This window comes from Lontra canadensis, unplaced genomic scaffold (assembly GCF_010015895.1).
Source record: "Lontra canadensis isolate GAN:19392208 unplaced genomic scaffold, GSC_riverotter_1.0 scaffold3, whole genome shotgun sequence".
NCBI lineage: Eukaryota > Metazoa > Chordata > Mammalia > Carnivora > Mustelidae > Lontra > Lontra canadensis.
Window position 1 is genome coordinate 28966573 of NW_022630997.1, and position 13788 is coordinate 28980360.

Sequence of the window (13788 nt, forward strand, 5' to 3'; positions counted from 1 at the left end):
AGCCTAAACCCAGCAGAAGGGAAATAATAAAGATCAGAGCAGAAATCAATGAAATAGAAACCAAAAGAACAGTAGAAAAGATCAACAAAACTAGGAGCTGGTTCTTTGAAAGAATTAGTAAGATTGATAAACCCCTGGCCAGACTTAGCAAAAAGAAAAAAGAAAGGACCCAAATTAATAAAATTATGAATGAAAGAGGAGAAATCACAAGCAACACCAAAGAAAAACAAACAATTATAAGAACATATTATGAGCAACTATATGCCAGCATATTTGACAATCTACAAGAAATGGATGCATTCCTAGAGACATATAAACTACAAAAACTGGAGAGGAAGAAATAGAAAACCTGAACAGATCTAAAACCAGTAAGGAGATTGAAGCAGTCATCAAAAATCTCCCAACTAACAAGAGCCAGGGCCAGATGGCTTCCCAGAGGAATTACACTAAACATTTAAAGAATAATTAATACCTATCCTCCTGAAACTGTTCCAAAAAATAGAAATGGAAGGAAAACTTCCAAACTCATTTCACGAGCATTACCTTGATCCCAAAGACAGGCAAAGACCCCATCAAAAAGAAGAATTACAGACCAATATCCCTGATGAACATGGATGCAAAAATTCTCACCAAAATACTAGCCAGTAGGATCCAACAGTACATTAAAGAATTAGTCACCATGACCAAGTGGGATTTATTCCTGGGATACAAAGTTGGTTCAACATCCACAAATCAAACAATGTAATAAAAGAAAGAACAAGAAACATATGATACTCTCAATAGATGCTTAAAATCCATTTGACAAAGTACAGTATCATTTCTTAATCAAAACTCTTCACAGTATAGGAATAGAGGGTACATACCTCAATACCATCAAAGCCACCTATGAAAAATCCACAGCAAATATCATTTTCAATGGGGGAAAACTAAGAGGTTTTCCACTAAGGTCAGGAACACAGCAGGGATGTCCACTATCACCACTGCTATTCAACATAGTACTAGAAGTCCTAGTCTCAGCAATCAGACAACAAAAAGAAATAAAAGACATCTGAGCACACAAAGAAGAAGCCAAACTCCCACTCTTTGCAGATGATATGATACTTTATGTGGAAAACCCAAAAGACTCCACTCCAAAACTGCTAGAACTCATACAGGAATTCAGTAAAGTGTCAGGATATAAAATCAATGCACAGAAATCAGTTGTATTTCTATACATCAAGAAGACAGAAGAAAGAGAAATTAAGGAGTCAATCCCATTTGCAATTGCACCCAAAACCATAAGATACCTAGGAATAAATCTAACCAAAGAGGTAAAGAATCTGTATTCAGAAAACCATAGAGTGCTCATGAAAGAAACTGAGAAGACACAAAGAAATGGAAAAACATTTTATGCTCCTGGATGGGAAGAACAAATATTGTGAAAATGTCTATGCTACCTAGAGCAATCTACACATTTAATGCAATCCCTATCAAAAATGCCATCAACTTTTTTCAAAGAAATGGAACAAATAATCCTAAAATTTATATGGAACCAGAAAAGACCTCAAATAGCCCGAGGAATGTTGAAAAAGAAAACCAAGTTGCTGGTATCACAATTCCAGACTTCAAGCTCTATTACAAAGCTGTCATCATCAAGACAGTATAGTACTGGCACAAAAACAGACACATAGATCAATGAAACAGAACAGAGAGCCCAGAAATGGACCCTCAACTATATGGTCAGCTAATCTTTGACAAAGCAGGAAAGAATGTCCAATGGAAAAAAGACAGTCTCTTCAACAAATGGTGTTGGGAAAATTGGAAGGCCACATGCAGAAGAATGAAACTGGACCATTTCCTTACACCACACTCAAAAACAGACTCAAAATGGATGAAAGACCTCAGTGTGAGACAGGAATCCATCAAAATCCTTGAGGAGAACACAGGCAGCAACCTCTTCAACCTCAGCCACAACAACTTCTTCCTAGAAACATTGCCAAAGGCAAGGGAAGCAAGGGCAAAAAATGAACTATTGGGACTTCAAGATCAAAAGCATTTGCATAGCAAAGGAAACAGTCAACAAAACCAAAAGACAACTGACAGATATTTGCGAATGACATATCAAATAAAGGGCTAGTGTCCAAAATCTATAAAGAACTTATAAACTCAACACCCAAAGAACAAATAATCCAATCAAGAAATGGGCAGAAGACATGAACAGACATTTCTGCAAAGAAGACATCCAGATGGCCAACAGACACATGAAAAAATGCTCCACATCACTCGGCATCAAGGAAATACAAATCAAAACCACAGTGAGATACCATCTCACACCAGTCAGAATGGCTAAAGTTAACCAGTCAAGAAACGACAGGCATTGGCAAGGATGCGGAGAAATGGGAACCCTCCTGCACTGTTGGTGGGAATGCAAGCTGGTGCAGCCACTCTGGAAAACAGTATGGTGGTTCCTCAAAAAGTTGAAAATAGAGCTACCCTATGACCCAGCTATTGCACTACTGGGTATTTACCCTAAAGATACAAATGTACTGATCCGAAGGGGCAGTTTATAACAGCAATGTCCACAATAGCCAAACTATGGAAAGAGCCTAGATGTCCATCAACAGATGAATGGATAAAGATGTGGTGTATATATACATATATGTGTATGGTGTATATATGTATATATACACCACATCTTCTTTATATGTATATATACACATATATGTATACACACACATACACGTGTGTGTATGTATATACACACACGTATGTATACACACACATACACGTGTGTGTGTGTGTGTGTGTGTGTATCTCTGCAATGATGTGGAGGGAACTAGAGGGGATTATGCTAAGCAAAATAAGTCCATCAGAGAAAGACAATTATCATATGATCTCACTGATATGAGGAATTTGAGAAACAAGACAGAGGATCACAGGGGAAAGGAGGGACAAATGAAACAAGATGAAACCATAGAGGGAGACAAAACATAAGAGTCTCTTAATCTCAGGAAACAAACTGAAGGTTGCTGGAGGGGAGGGGATGTGGAAGGGATAGGTTGGAAGATGGACAGTGGGGAGGATATGTGCTATGGTGAGAAATAAATTAATTTAAAAATCCATATGCAGAAAACCATAAAATTCTCAGGAAAAGATTTCAAAGAAGAACTAAATAAATGGAGAGAGATTCCATTTCGATGGATAGTGGGATTCAATATTGTCAAAATGTGGGTTCAAAACAATCTCAATGAAAATTTCAGCAAATTATTTTGTGGGTATCAACAAAATTGTAAGGTTTATATGGAGATGCAAAAAGCCCAGGATAGTCAACTCAATACAGAAGAACAGAGTTGGAAGACTAACACTACCTGACTTCAAGACTTGCTATAAAGTTTCAGTAATCAATACAGGGTGGTAATTATTAAAAAAACAGACAAATAAACCAACAGAACAGAATACAGAGCCCAGAAGTAAACCCACATAAATATAGTCAACTAATCTTTGATAAAGGAGCAAAGTCAATATAATGGAGCAAAAGCACATTCCCACAAATGGTGCTGTAACAACCAAACATCCACATGAAAAAAAATGAATTTATTCACATATCTTAGTTACACACCTCACAGAAATTAATTCAAAATATATTGGGGACATAAATGCAAAATGCTAACTATAAAACCCTTAGATGTTAACATGCTAAAAAACCTAGTTGACCTTGGGTAGGATGATTACTTTTTATTTTTAATTTATTTTCCAAAGTTAATATTTTCCCTTTTTTAAAAGATTTTATTTATTTTAGGGGCGCCTGTGTGGCTCAGTGGGTTAAGCCTCTGCCTTCGGCTCGGTCATGATCTCAGGGTCCGGGAATCAAGCCCAGCATTGGGCTCTCTGCTCAGCAGGGAGCCTGCTTCCCTTCCTCTCTCTCTGTCTGCCTCTCTGTCTGCTTGTGTTATCTCTCTCAAATAAATAAATGACATTTTTTTAAAAGATTTTATTTATTTTAGAGAGAGAGACAGAGAGAGAGGAGTATGATTTGAGGGGAGGAGCAGAGAGAGAGAAAATCTCAAGAAGACTCTCCACTGAGCATTGGAACCTGATGCAGGGTTCAATCCCATGACCCTGTGATCATGACCTGAGCCAAAACCAAGAGTCAGACACTTAACTGACTGAGCCACCCAGATGCCCCAATGATAACTTTTAGATACAATACCAAAAGCATCATCCATGAAAGAAATAACTGATAAGCTAGACGCCATTAAAATTAAAAACTTATGCTCTCTCTCAGATAAATAAATAAAATCTTTAAAAAAGTTAAAATAAAAACCCAATTTATAATTGCATCAAAAAGAATAAAATACCTAGGGTTGTGTGGGTGGCTGTCAGTTAAGCATTTGCCTTTGGTCCAGGTCATGATCCCAGAGTCCTGGAATTAAGCCCCACATTGGGCTCCCTGCCCCAGGGGGAGCCTGCTTCTTCCTCTCCCTCTGCCCGCAGTTCTCCCTGCTTGTGCACGCTCTCTCTTTCTCTCTATTAAATAAATAAATAAAATATTTTTTTAAAAATGAATGAAATATCTAGAAATAAATTTAACCTTGAAGGTTAAAGACCTACACACTGGGGCCCCTGGCTGGCTCAATGGGACTTTTGATCTCAGGGTTGTGAGTTTGAACCCCAGATTGGGTATAGAGATTACTTAAGAATAAAATCTTTAAAAAAAAGAAAAAAAAAAAGACCTGTACACTGAAAACAATAAGACACTGATGAAAGAAACTGGAAAACAAATAAATGGAAAGATATTTTGCACACATGGATTTGAAGAATTGTTAAAAAGTTCACTAGGTGTTACATGCAACTAATGAATCATTGAACAGTACAACAAAAACTTATGTACTATATTCTGGCTAACTGAGCATAAAAAAAAGTTCATACTATCCAAGGTAATCTATAGACTTAATACAATCTCTATGAAATTCCAATCGCATTTTTTTACATGGAAATGAACAATCCTAATTTTTTTTACAGATTTTATTTATTTATTTGAGAGAGAGAGAGAGAGAGAGAGAGTGCATGAGCAGGGTGAGGGACAGAGGGTGAGGAAAAGGGACAAGCAGACTCCCTGCTGAGCACAGAGCCCAACATAGGGCTTTGATCCCAGGACCCCAAGATCATGACTTGAGCCAAAGTCAGGAGCTTAACCACCTGAGCCACCTAGGGACTCCAATCTTAAAATTTTTATGAAACCACAATAGACCAGGAATAGCCAAAGCAAATCTTGAGAAAGAAGAACAAAGCTGGACACATCAAGCTTCCTGAATTCAAATTATATTACAAAGCTATAGTATTCAAAATAGTATGGTACTGGCATAAAAAGAGACACATAAAACAAGAGCATAAAGAGCCCAGATTTTGGCAGCTGCTCTTGGTTGAGGCCCACACCTAAGGCAGGAAGACAGGAAGATGGTGGCAGCAAAGAAGACAAAAAAGTCTCTGGAGTCGGTCAACTCTAGGCTCCAGGTCGTTACAAAAAGTGGAAAGTACGTGCTGGGGTACAAGCAAACTCTGAAAATGATCAGACATGACAAAGTGAAACTGGTCATCCTCACAAACAACTGCCCAGCCTTGAGGAAATCTGAAACACAATACTACACCATGTTGGCCAAAACTAGTGTCCATCACTACAGTGGCAATAATATCAAATTGGGCACAGCATGTGGGAAATACTACAGAGTATGCAGGCTGGCTCTATTGATCCAGGTGATTCTGATAGCATTAGAAGCATTCCAGAAAAGATTGGTGAAAAGTAAACCACGCAGGATTTTTCTTTAATAAAACTGGCCACAGCTTGTTTAAAAAAAAAAAAAAGAGAGAGAGAGAAAGAGAAAGAATAAAGAGCCCCAAAATAACCCACACACAAAAAGTGAATTAATTTGTGAGAAAGGAGCCAAGAATATACAACAGGGGAAAAAAAGTCTTTTCAATAAATGGTGCTGGGAACACTGAATGGCCATATGCCAAAAAATGAAATTGGACCACTATCTTATATACATAAAGTATGCATCTCTCATAAATAAACATCAACTCAAAATGAATTAAAGACTTGAATTTAAGAACTGAAACCATAAAGCTCTTTTTCTTTAAAGACTTTATTTATTTCAGACAGAGAGAGAGAGAGAGAGAGAAAGCACCAGCGAGGTGGGGCAGACAGACAGAGAAGCAGGCTCCCAGCTGAGCAGGGAGTCCAATGCAGGATTTGATCCCAGGACCCTGGCATCATGACCTAAGCAGACACTTAACCAACTGAGCCACCCAGACGCCCCTGAAACCATAAAACTCTTAGAAAACATAGTGGGTAAGATCCTTAACATCTGTCTTGGTGATGATTTCTTGGATTTGACACCAAAAGCAAAAATGAATAAATGAGACCACATCAAGCTAAAAAGCTTCTGTACACCAAAAGAGACCAAAATGAAAAGGCAACACAATGAATGGGAGAAAACAACTGCAAATCATGGATTAAGATCCAAATATATGTTAAAAACTCATAAAACTCAATAGCAAAAAACCAATTTAATAAATGGGCAGAGGGTCTAAATAGAAATTTTTCCAAAGAAGAAATTTAGATAGCCAACAAGTACATGAAAAGGTGCCTGACATCACTAATCATCAGAGGAATGGACATCAAAACCATAGTGAGATATTACCTCACATCTATTAGAATGACTAGTTATCAAAAAGACAAGAAGTTAAGTGTTGGCAAAGCTATGGAGAAAAGGAGACCCTTGTGCACTGTTGGTGGGAATGTAAATTGGTACAGCCACTATGGAAAAAAGTGTGAAGTTTCCTCAAAAAATAAAACTAGAAAGGACTACCCTATGATCCAGCTATTTCACTTCTCAGTATTTATCAAAAGAAAATGAAACCACGGGGGTGACTGGGTGGCTCAGTGGCTTGGGCCTCTGCTTTCAGCTCGGGTCGTGATCTCAGGGTCCAGGATCGAGCCCCCGCATCCGGCTCTCTCCTCAGTGGGGAGCCTGCTTCTCCCTCCCTCTCTCTCTCTCTGCCTGCCTCTCTACTTGTGATCTCTCTCTCTGTCAAATAAACAAATAAAATCTTAAAAAAAAAAAAAGAAAGAAAATGAAACCACTATCTCAAAAATGTACCTGCACCCCCATGTTCACTGAAGCATTAGTAGCCAAGGCATGGAAACAACCTAAATGTCCAAGGATGGATAAATGCATAAAGAAAATGGGATGTGTATTATAAAATACATATTATTTAGCCATAAAAAAAGGAATTCCTACTATTTGTGACAAGACTGATTAACCTCAAGAGCATTATACTAAGTGAAATAAGTTAGAGAAAAACAAATCATGTATGGTATTACTTATTTGTGGAATTTTTAGAAAACCAAACTTAAAGATACAGAAAACAGATGGATATTTTCCAGAGACTGGCTGAGGAGTATGCAAAATGGGTGAAAGTGGTCAAAAGTACAAATTTCCACTTAAGAGAAGTCCAGTGTACTTACATAATGTACAGTATCATGGCTATAGTTAACAATACTGTATGGTATACTTGAAAGCAGTTCAGAGAATATCTTTTTTTTAAAGAGAGAGTATCTTGGGGCACATGTGTGGCTCAGTCGTTAAGTGTCTGTCTTTGTCTCAGGTCATGATCCTAGGGTCCTAGAATGGAGCCCCACATCAGGCTCCCCGCTCAGTGGGAAGCCTGCTTCTCACTATCCCACTCCCTTTGCTTGTGTTCCCTCTCTTGCTGTATCTCTCTGTCAAATAAGTAAGTAAAATATTCAAAAATAAATAAATAAAGAAAGAATATCTTAAAAGCTCTTATCAGAAGAAAAAATATTGTAACTATGTATGGTGATGGATATTAAGTAAATTTACTGTGGTACTCATCTTGTAATATATACATATATTAAATTTTAAATTACTGTTATACATCTAAAACTAATGCAATATGATACGTCAATTAAATTTCAATTAACAATTATTTTTTTAAATGACAACAAAAGCACAAGCAACGAAAGAAGAAAACGTAAGTTGGACTTCATGAAATTAAAAAGTTTTGAGCATCAAAGGCATTAAAAGGAGGGCCCGTATGTGATGACCACTAGCTGTTATATACAACTAATGAATCACTGAATGCCACATCAAAAACTAGTGATGTACTGTATGCTGGATAACTGAATTTAAATTTTTTTTTAAAGCCTGCAAATAAATAAATAAATAAAAATAAAGGATGCCATCAAGAAAAGTAAGAAGAAAATCCACAAATATTTTCTCCTGTTCTGTGGTTTGTCTTTTCATGAAGGTTTATGATGATGAAGGTTTAGCATCTAAAATATATAACCAACTATTGTAACAATACAATAAAAAGACACGTAATTCAACTTAAAGACAGGCAAAGGATTTGGCTAAACACTTCCCCAAGAGGATGGGCAATAAACACAAAAAGATGCCTAATTAACATCTTTAGTCCTCAGAGAAATGCAAATCAAAACCACAACGAAATATCACTAGGATAGTTATAATAAAAATTTGGAAAATAACAGGCACTGTTGAGGATGTGGAAAGACAGAAATCCTCACCCACTGCTGGTGACAATGTAAAATGGTGCAGCCACTATGAAAAAGTTCAGCAGCTCCTCCAGTTGTTAAATATAAAACTATCATACGATCCAGTAACTCCTCTCTTAGGCTTATACCCAAGTGAACAGAAAACATATGTTCACATATAGATTTGTACATAACTGTACATTACAGTATTAATTCATAATAGCCAAAACTAAGAAATCAATTAAATATCTACCAACTGATAAAATGTTTAAAAAGTATAGTATATGCATATGATGACATACAAGTGAGACATTAAAAAGGAATAAAGTACAACTTGGATGCACCCTGAAAACATGCTAAGTGAAAGAAGCCACATATGGTGTAATTCTATTTATAGAAATGTCCTGAATGGGCAGATCCATACAGACAGGAAGATTAGCAGATGCCAGGGTGGGCAGAGTATAGAGGTAAACTGGAAAGTACAAGGTTACTTTTGAGAGTGATAGAAATTTTCTGAAATCAGGGAGTGCTGATTAATGCACAATATTGTGAATGTTAAAACACAGTGCATTATACACATCAAAATGGTGAATTTTATGTTACATGAGTTTTATCTCAACTTTTAAATGTAAAAAAGTGAAATACAACATCTCAGACATCCTGGGTGGCTCAGTGGGTTAAGCCTCTGCCTTGGGTTTGGGTCATGATCTCAGGGTCCTAGGATCGGGCCCCGTGTTGGGCTCTCTGCTTCGCAGGGAGCCTGCTTCCCCCTCTCTCTCTGCCTGCCTCTCTGCCTACTTGTGATCTCTCTCTCTCTGTGTCAAATAAATAAATAAAATCTTTAAATAAAAAAAATCTCAGACATACAAAAGCAGAAAAATTCATTACCAGCAAACCTACACTACAACAAATGTTAAAGAAGTCCTTAAGGAAAAATAAAAATACTACATTAAAATTTGGATCCATGTAAAGGAAGAGTGAGCTTCATAAACAGTAACTAAGTATTTTTGCTTATTTTTTAAACATTTTTAAAAATAATTTTTCAAGTGTAATTACCAATGTATTGTGGATTTATAAACTTTTATAAAAGATGCATGACAACAATAGCATCAAGGCCAGGATGAGAGAAGTGGAAGTATAATATTGTAAGGTTTGTGTAAGACATGTAAAATGGCATAATAACACTCAAAGATAGAGAATGATAAGTTAAAGATGTATACTACAGAACACCAAGCAACACCTAAAATATCAAGATAAAGTGTTATAGCTGATATGCCAACAAAGGGGAATAAAATGAAATTATAACAAATAATCCAGAAAAAAGATGGAAAAAAGGAGCAAAGAACAGATATAACAACAGAAGCCAATAAAATGACAAAGTAAAACCTAAGCACATCTATAGACATTTTAAATGATCTAAAAACTGCACTTTAAAGGCAGGGGTAGATTGGATTAATCAATAATAATAAAAGAAAAACAAGATTCAATTACATGTTGCCTATAAGGAATAGCCACCTTGAATATAAAGACACAAATAGATTAAAAGTAAAAGAACAGGGACGCCTGGGTGACTCAGTTGGTTAAGCAGCTGCCTTAGGCTCAGGTCATGATCCCAGGGTCCTGGGATCGAGTCCCGCATCGGGCTCCTTGCTCTGCAGGAAGCCTGCTTCTCCCTCTGCCTCTGCCTGCCATTCTGTCTGCCTGTGCTCGCTCTCTCTCCCTCTCTCTCTGACAAATAAATAAAATCTTTAAAAAAAAAAAAAAGTAAAAGAACAATCTGAGAGGTTTTAAGCGGCGGGGGGTGGGAGGTTGGAGGAGCCAGGTCGTGGGTATTAGAGAGGGCACGGATTGCATGGAGCACTGGGTGTGGTGCAAAAATAATAAATAATGTTATGCTGAAAATAAATAAAATTTTAAAAAATTGAAAGATTAAAAAAAAAAGTAAAAGAACCAAAAGAAAAGATATTTTATGTTGGCCACAAATCAAATCTGGGGTAGATTTCAGGGCATACACAATTACCAAGAATAAAGGAGGTAAGTTATTTCATAATGATGGAGTCAATGAAATCAAAAGGACATAAAATCCTAAAGTGTATGTACCTAGTAACAGTTTCAAAATACATAATGCAAAAGCTGAAAAATTGGAAGGAGAAAAAGACAAAGCCACAATTATAGTTGGAGTTTTATATACCTCTCTCCCAAATGGCTATCAGAACAAGTAGATAGATAATTAATAAGAACATAGTAAAACAGAACACTATCACCAATACTGAACTGATTGAAATTTACAGAAGACTCCACCAATCAACAGAATATCCATTTTTCTTCTCAAGTGCACAATAACACTTAAACAAGACAGACCATACTAAGGACCATAAAACAAGTTTCTACAAATTTAAAAGAATTCATGCTTTGTAGTGGAATTAATTCATTAGTCAGTAACAAAGATTTCTAAATATTCTCCAAATTTTTAGAAACTAAACAACATATTTCTAAATAACCCACGGATTAAAAAAAATCAAAGGAAAATTTAAAAATAATTTGAACTGAATGGAAATACAATATAACAAAATGTATGGGAGGACAATAAGGCACTACTTGGAAGGAAAGTTAAGACACTAAATTCCGGTATTTCTTTCTTTTTTTTTTTTTAAGATTTTATTTATTTATTTGAGAGAGAGAGAAAGTGCACACACGTGAGCAGAGGGAGGGGTGGAAAGTGGGGGAAAGAGAGAATCCCAAGCAGACTTCACTAAGTGCAGAGTCCAGTGGTGGGCTGGATCCCAAGACTTGGGAGATCGTGACCTGAGCTGAAACCAAGAGTTGGACGCTCAACCAACTGAACACTCAGAAGCCCCATAAATATAAATATTTCATAAAAAATGTTTCATATAAATGACCTCATTCTCTTAATTAGAAAAAGCAAATTAAACCCAAAGTAAGCATAAACATAATAAAAATCAAAACAGAAATAGATGAAATAGGAAACAAAAAAAATCAATGCAAGTAAAATCCGATTTTTTTAAATAGGCTCTATTTTTTTTAAGTAGGCCCCCAGTGTGGAGCCTGAACTCACCACCCCAAGACCAAGAGTCACATGCATCACTGACTGACCCAGCCAGGTGCCCCTAATATCTGACTCTTGAAGAAATTGATTAAAATTGATAAAAACTGATTTTTAGGGGCACCTGGGTGGCTCAGTCAATTAGGTGGCTGACTTGATTTTGGCTCAGGTCATGGTCTTGGGGGCCCAGATCAAGCCCCAAGTCGGGCTCCACACTCAGTGGGGAGTCTGCTTAAGGATTCTTTCTGCCCCTCCCCACACTTTCTCTCTCTAAAATAAATAAGTAAATCTTTTTTAAAAACTTGATTTTTAGAAAGAGAATATACAAATGACCAGTATTAGGAATGAGAATGGTGACATCACTACAGATTCTACAACTACTGAAAGGAAATAAGGGAGTATTATAAACCCTATGCCAATAAAATTCAACAGATGAGTGAAATCCTTCAAAGATTCAAGCTACCCAAGCTCACTCAAGAATGAAAAGAACTTGAATAACCCTTTATTTATTAAAGAGATGGCCTAAAAAAAAGGTGGGGGGGAGTATGGTGCTTGGCTAGCTCAGTTGGTAGAGCACGTGATTCTCAGGGTTTGAGTTCAAGCCCCACATTTCATGTAGAGATTACTTAAGAAAAAAAAAATCTTGAAAAGAAAAAAAGGGCACCTGGGTGGCTCAGGAGGTTAAGCAGCTAACTCTTGACTTCCCCTCAGGTCATGCTCTCAGGGTACTGGGATTGAGCCCTGAGTCAGGCTCCACACTCAGCAGGGAGTCGGCTTGAGGATTCTCTCTCTCCCTCTCAGTCTGCCCCTACCCCTGCTCATGTGCACTCTCTCCTCCTCTCTCTCACTCCCGCTCTAAAATAAATAAATAAATCTTTTTTTAAAAAAGAGAGATGGCCTCACAGGTGTGGATATGATACCAATTCTACTTTCTTTAAAACATTGCAAGGGGAAGGAATAGTCCCATTTCATCACATGAGGACAGTATTTCCCTGATCCCAAAACCAGAAAACTAGACAAAAACATTACAAGATAAAACAAATATCCTTCATGAACACAGATACAAATATTCTACACAAAGTTTTAGCAAACAATTCAATACATTACTATTATACATTATTATCAAAGATAATACAACATGATCAAAAAGGTTAATTCCAGGGATGCTGATTTAATACTAAAAAAAAAAAAAAAATCAATGAGGGGTGCCTGGGTGGCCAGTCTGTTAAAAGTCAGACTCTTGGTTTCAGCTCAGGTCATGATCTCAGGGTGGTGAGACTGAGCTCCATGTTGGGCTCCACGCTCAGCATGGAGTCTGCTTGAGATTCTTTCCCCTCTCCCTTCACCCTCTCTCTCTGCTCCCCCCCCCGCTCTCTCTCTAAAATAAATAAATAAAATATTTTTAAAAATTAATGTAATTGAACTTTTAGAGAAAAAAATTCTGTGACCTCAGAAGAGACAAAGATTTTTTAGATACAACATCTATATCGATGAAAAAAACTGTCTTGACAAACCGGCACTTCAGCAAAATTAAAATGTCTGCTCTTCAAAAGACACTGTTGGGGCGCCTGGGTGGCTCAGTGGGTTAAAGCCTCTGCCTTCAGCTCAGGTCATGATCCCAGGGTCCTGGGATCGAGCCCCGCATCGGGCTCTCTGCTCAGCCGGGAGCCTGCTTTCTCCTCTCTCTCTGCCTGCTTCTCTGCCTACTTGTGATCTCTGTCTGTCAAATAAATAAATAAAATCTTTAAAAAAAAAAAAAAAAGACACTGTTAAGAGAATAAAAAGATAAACCATAGCTGGGGAGGAAAATCTCAGCAATTATCTAATTAAAGCAAAATCTAATTAAATACCTATATTCAGAATATATAAAGAATTTTCAAAATTCAACAGTAAAAAAACAAACAACTTGATTTAAAAAAAATAGGTACAAGAGTTGAATAGACACTTCAACAAAAACAAAACAAACAAACAAACAAATATATATAAGGATGGCAAACATGCTCATAAAGGTGCTCAATATCATTAGTCATTAGGTGAATACAAATTGAAACCACAATGAAATATCACCACATGACTATTAGAATGACTAAAATTAAAAAGATCAGCCAAACCGGGACGCCTGGGTGGCTCAGTTGGTTGGACGACTGCCTTCGGCTCGGGTCATGATCCC

General features: G+C 37.0%; 1 protein-coding gene and 1 pseudogene across 5 annotated transcripts in view; one reads left to right on the forward strand and one right to left on the reverse strand.

Moving 5' to 3' along the window:
- ZFAND4 (zinc finger AN1-type containing 4) overlaps window positions 1-13788 on the reverse strand; it is an 80471-nt gene that overhangs the window by 45059 nt on the left and 21624 nt on the right. The gene's annotated exons all lie outside the window — the stretch shown is intronic.
- On the forward strand, window positions 5437-5783 carry LOC116855134 (annotated as a pseudogene).